General features: G+C 53.0%; 1 pseudogene across 1 annotated transcript in view; it reads left to right on the plus strand.

Moving 5' to 3' along the window:
- LOC307091633 (sodium/potassium-transporting ATPase subunit alpha-3-like) overlaps positions 1-4,569 on the plus strand; it is an 8,965-nt pseudogene extending 4,396 nt beyond the window's left edge. Inside the window, exons 4-10 of the transcript XR_013812822.1 lie at positions 622-776; positions 1,476-1,599; positions 2,107-2,252; positions 2,842-2,972; positions 3,579-3,680; positions 4,201-4,292; positions 4,443-4,569. The product of XR_013812822.1 is annotated as a sodium/potassium-transporting ATPase subunit alpha-3-like (transcript). The remainder of the gene's footprint in view (positions 1-621; positions 777-1,475; positions 1,600-2,106; positions 2,253-2,841; positions 2,973-3,578; positions 3,681-4,200; positions 4,293-4,442) is intronic.
- Positions 4,570-5,350: the final 781 nt, after the last annotated feature.

Raw genomic sequence — 5,350 nt, forward strand, 5'->3', positions numbered from 1 at the left:
AGAGAGAGACACCAAATCAGAGAGAGAGGGGAGAGAGAGAGGAGAGAGAGAGAGAGAGAGGGGAGAGAGACACCCACAGAGAGAGGGGAGAGAGAGAGAGAGAGAGAGGGAGAGAGAGACACCAAATCAGAGAGAGGGGAGAGAGAGACACCAAATCAGAGAGAGAGGGGAGAGAGACACCCACAGAGAGAGAGGGGATAGAGAGAGAGAGAGAGGGGGAGAGACAGACACCAAATCAGCGAGAGGAGAGAGAGAGAGAGAGAGAGACACCAAATCAGAGAGATAGATGGAGAGAGAGAGAGGGGAGAGAGACACCCACAGAGAGAGAAAGGGGAGAGAGACACCCACAGAGAGAGATAGATGAGAGAGAGAGAGAGAGAGAGGGGTGAGAGACAACGACAAAGAGAGAGAGAGAGAGGGGAGAGACACACACAGACAGAGAAAGAGAGAGAGACAGAGGAGAAGGAGAGAGGGAGGAGAGATAGGGGGGAAGCCTTCACGGGGGACTGCAGAGCGGCTCCCTCCTGAACCCTCAACCCTCCCCAGGGGTCCCCTGTTGATCCAGGTGAGCGTTCCTGTTCTGAGCGGTTCATCAGTGTCCCTCCCGCTCTCCGCCCGCAGGCCGGCTGATCTTCGACAACCTGAAGAAGTCCATCGCCTACACCCTGACCAGCAACATCCCCGAGATCACGCCCTTCCTCTTCTTCATCCTGGTCAACATCCCGCTGCCCCTGGGCACCATCACCATCCTCTGCATCGACCTGGGCACCGACATGGTGGGACACGCCCTCTGCTGCCTGTCTGTCTGCCTGTCTGTCTGTCTGTCAGTCTGACCCTCTGCTGTCTGTCTGCCTGGCTGTCTGTCTGTCTGTCTCTCTGCTGTCTGTCTGCCCCTCTGGCAGTCTGTCTGCCCCTCTGCTGTCTGTCTGCCTGGCTGTCTGTCTGTCTGCCCCTCTGCTGTCAGTCTGTCTGCTCCTCTGGCTGCCTATCTGTCTGCCTGCCCCTCTGGCTGCCTGTCTGTCTGTCCCTCTGCTGTCTATCTGCCCCTCTGCTGTCTGTCTGCCCCTCTGGCAGTCTGTCTGCCCCTCTGCTGTCTGTCTGCCTGGCTGTCTGTCTGTCTGCCCCTCTGCTGTCTGTCTTTCTGTCCCTCTGGCTGCCTGTCTGTCTGTCTGCCCCTCTGGCTTGCTGGCTGTCTGTCTGCCCCTCTGCTGTCTGTCTGTCTGTCTATCTGTCTATCTGTCAGTCCAACTAGCTCTCTGTCGGTTGGTATTTTTTTAAGCTAACCTTTCACTCCCACTCTCTCCCTTTCTATCTCTATGTCTCTCCCCCCCTCTCTCTCTCTCTCCCCCTCTCTGCTTTGTGTCTGTGTGTGTCTCTCTCTCTCTCTCTCTCTCCCTCTCGCTCTCTCTCTCTCTCTCTTGGTCTCTCTCTCTCTCTCCCTATCTCTCCGCTGCGTGCCGGTGTCTCTCGCCCAGGTGCCCGCCATCTCCCTGGCCTACGAGGCGGCAGAGAGTGACATCATGAAGCGCCAGCCCAGGAACCCGGCCCGCGACAAGCTGGTGAATGAGAGGCTGATCAGCATCGCCTACGGCCAGATCGGTGGGTCACATGTCCCCCTGGACACGCACGGACCCGCAGGCACACACAGTGCTGTGGTAAACATTACATCGTCTTACAGGAAATCATTGTTCCCTCTCTAACGTTCTCTCTCTCTCCCTACCTCACTCTCTTCCCCTCTCGCTCTGTGCCTATCTCTTTCTACCGGTCTCTCTACCTGACACCCCTCTCCCTGTCTCTCCCGATCTGTCTCCTTACCTCTTTCTCCCTGTTCCCCATCTACCTGTCCTTCTCTCTCCCCCTCTCTCCCTCCCTCTCCCCCTCCCCCTCTCCCCTCCCTCTCTCCCTCCCTCTCTCCCTCTCCCTACCCCTCTCTCACATTCTCCCCTCCTCTCTCCCTCCCCCTCTCCCCCTCTCTCCCCCTCCCCCTCCCTCTCCCCCTCTCCCCCTCCCCCCGCCCTCCCCCTCTCTCCCTCCCTCCCCCTCTCTCCCTCCCTCCCCCTCTCCCCCTCCCTCTCTCCCCCTCCCCCTCTCCCCCTCCCTCCCCAGGTATGATCCAGGCTCTGGGAGGGTTCTTTGCCTACTTTGTGATCCTGGCTGAGAACGGCTTCCTGCCCGCCCTGCTGGTGGGCATCAGGCTGCACTGGGATGACCGCTCCAACAACGACCTGGAGGACAGCTACGGACAGCAATGGGTAACCAGAACTACAACTAACTAGTACTATAACTAGTACTAACTATAACTAGTACTATATACACTGGGACGACCGCTCCAACAACGACCTGGAGGACAGCTACGGACAGCAATGGGTAACCAGAACTACAACTAATACTAGTACTAACTATAACTAGTACTAACTATAACTAGTACTATAACTATAACTAGTACTAACTATAACTAGTACTATAACTATAACTAGTACTAACTGTAACTAGTACTAAATACGCTGGGACGACCGCTCCAACAACGACCTGGAGGACAGCTACAGACAGCAATGGGTAACCAGAACTACAACTAACTAGTATTATAACTAGAACTAGTACTAACTATAACTAGTACTATATACACTGGGACGACCGCTCCAACAACGGCCTGGAGGACAGCTACGGACAGCAATGGCTACTAACTAGAACCATAGCTAGAACTAGACCTGGACCTTTATAAGCCTGGCGGACAGCTACAGACAGCAGTGGGTACTCCTATACACTTCCTCCTGTACGTACAGGTCGATAGGATTCTGTTCTATTCTTAACCCTTTGAGTCTTGTTGTCCCTCTCTTCTAGACCTACGAGCAGCGTAAGATCGTGGAGTTCACGTGTCACACGGCGTTCTTCGTCAGCATCGTGGTCGTCCAGTGGGCCGACGTCATCATCTGCAAGACCCGGAGGAACTCTGTGTTCCAGCAGGGCATGAAGTATGACCTTTGACCCCTAACCCTAAACTAAAGGACCTTTGACCCTAAACTACACAACCTTTAACCCTAAACTACACGACCTTTAACCCAGGAGGAACTCTGTGTTCCAGCAGGGCATGAAGTATGACCTTTAACCCCTAACCCTAAACTAAAGGATCTTTGACCCTAAACTACACAACCTTTAACCCTAAACTACACGACCTTTAACCCTAAACTACACAACCTTTAACCCGGGAGGAACTCGGTGTTCCAGCAGGGCATGAAGGACGACCTTTGACCCCAACAACCTCATATATGTGTGTATATATGTGTGTAGTAATAATAACATTTAGTGGTTTAACGGTTGTTGACAGCCAGTCTGGGGGTGTGGCCTAACGGTTGTAGAGAGACAGTCTGGGGGCGTGACCTAACGGTTGAAGAGAGACAGTCTGGGGGCGTGGCCTAACGGTTGTAGAGAGCCAGTCTGTGGGTGTGGCCTAACGGTTGTTGACAGCCAGTCTGAGGGCGTGGCCTAACGGTTGTTGACAGCCAGTCTGGGGGCGTGGCCTAACGGTTGTTCAGAGCCAGTCTGGGGGCGTGGTCTAACATGGGGTGTGTCCTCACCAGGAACAAGATCCTGATCTTCGGGCTGTTCGAGGAGACCGCCCTGGCTGCCTTCCTGTCCTACTGCCCCGGGATGGACGTGGCCCTCAGGATGTACCCCCTCAAGTGAGACCCACACTCTGCTGCTACCTAGTGGACGCACAACGACATACACCTGGTGACACATACCTTCACCTAGCTACACTGAGGCCTGGTGGAGTTACACTGAAATACACCTGTTGGAAGGACACTGACGCACACCTAGCTAGCTAGGTAGGTGTGTTTTGCTAGGAAGCTAGTTACCTAGCAACACCAAGTTACATGCAACAAGCTGCACTTACATACACCCAGCTAGCCTGAAATACACCTAGTGGTACCTACCCCAAGCTAGCTACCTAGCAACACATACAGTTACATGACACAAGCAACACTCACATACACAAGGTACGCTTAATCATCCGTTACCAGACACGACCACACTTAGTAACCTTTGCTGCTCTTGGCTCCATTTGTTTACATTTAGCCTCCACCGGGCGTTGAAAATTGTTGAAATTCTCTCGTTTTTGTGTGGATGAATTCTAAAGCAAAGCATTGCACATCTTGTAATGCTTGTCTCCCTTCTTTTCGCCCCTCCTCCCTCCCCAAGGCCCAGTTGGTGGTTCTGTGCGTTCCCGTACAGTTTCCTCATCTTTGTTTACGATGAGATCCGAAAGCTCATCCTCCGCAGGAACCCAGGAGGTAAAAACACACACGGGCACACACACACACACACACTGGCACACAAATAAATAGATAGTATCACTATCCAGTCAATTTTCTGGGTGTTTCTCCTCTCTCTTAACTCCTCTCTCCTCTCTCCTCTCTCCTTTCTTGTCTTCGTCTCTGCAGGTTGGGTCGAAAGGGAGACGTACTATTAGATGATTATTATTATTCTACCCTCCACCCCCCCTCCTCACTTACTGTTACAAGAATATAAATGTTTAAAACCCCTCGCCTCCTCCTCCTCCTCCTCCTCTCCTTTTCCTCCTCCTCTTCCTCCTCCTTCCTTTGAAAAAAAACAACAACGCAAAAATAAAGCAAAAACAAAATCGCCGCGACGACCAGAGGACCAATGGCAGTGAAGAGGAGGAGGAGCAGCCAGGAGGGACGGAGGAGGAGGTGCCCTGCTCCTCCTCCTCCGTCCCTCCCTCCCTCCCTCTCCTTCCTCCTGCTTTCTTTTTTTTTTTTCACAACTAGTTAGTTGTGTTTCGTTTCCCCTCCGACCCAAAGAGGCCGTCCGGCTCCAGCACTGCCACCGATCCCTCCTCGCTAACGAGGCTGTTTTCAAACGGTCCTTAATAACCACGGTCAACAGAGAGCGCCGCGTTATGTAACATCACATCCGCGACGGTGCGAGAACAAAAGTAAGATGGGGAAAAATCCTAACTTTACCAACCGGAGTCCAACTGGATCTCACAGTGGATGATGAAAATGGTGGCCTCAGTCTGTTGCTTGTTTTTTTTTTTTTACCCTCAACGGGCAACCTGCTCTTTAGTCACTGCCATCCTTACTCCCTTTCTCCTCTCCTTTCCTTCCTTTCTCCTTTCCTTTCCCTTCCTCCCTCCCTCTCTTCCTTCTCTCTAAATTCACTGCCAATCTTCTAGTGTCGTTCTCTGCCCTTCCTCTCTCCTCCTCCTCTTCTTCCTCTCCCTCCTCCTCCTCTTCCTCCTCCTCCACTTCCTCCCCATCCTCTCCCTCCTCCTCTTTCTCCCTCCTCCTCCCCATCCTCTTCCTCCCCCTCCTCTTCCTTCATGGAG

The sequence above is a fragment of the Pollachius pollachius genome, assembly GCF_949987615.1.
Source record: "Pollachius pollachius genome assembly, contig: scaffold_492, whole genome shotgun sequence".
NCBI classification, from domain to species: Eukaryota; Metazoa; Chordata; class Actinopteri; order Gadiformes; family Gadidae; genus Pollachius; species Pollachius pollachius.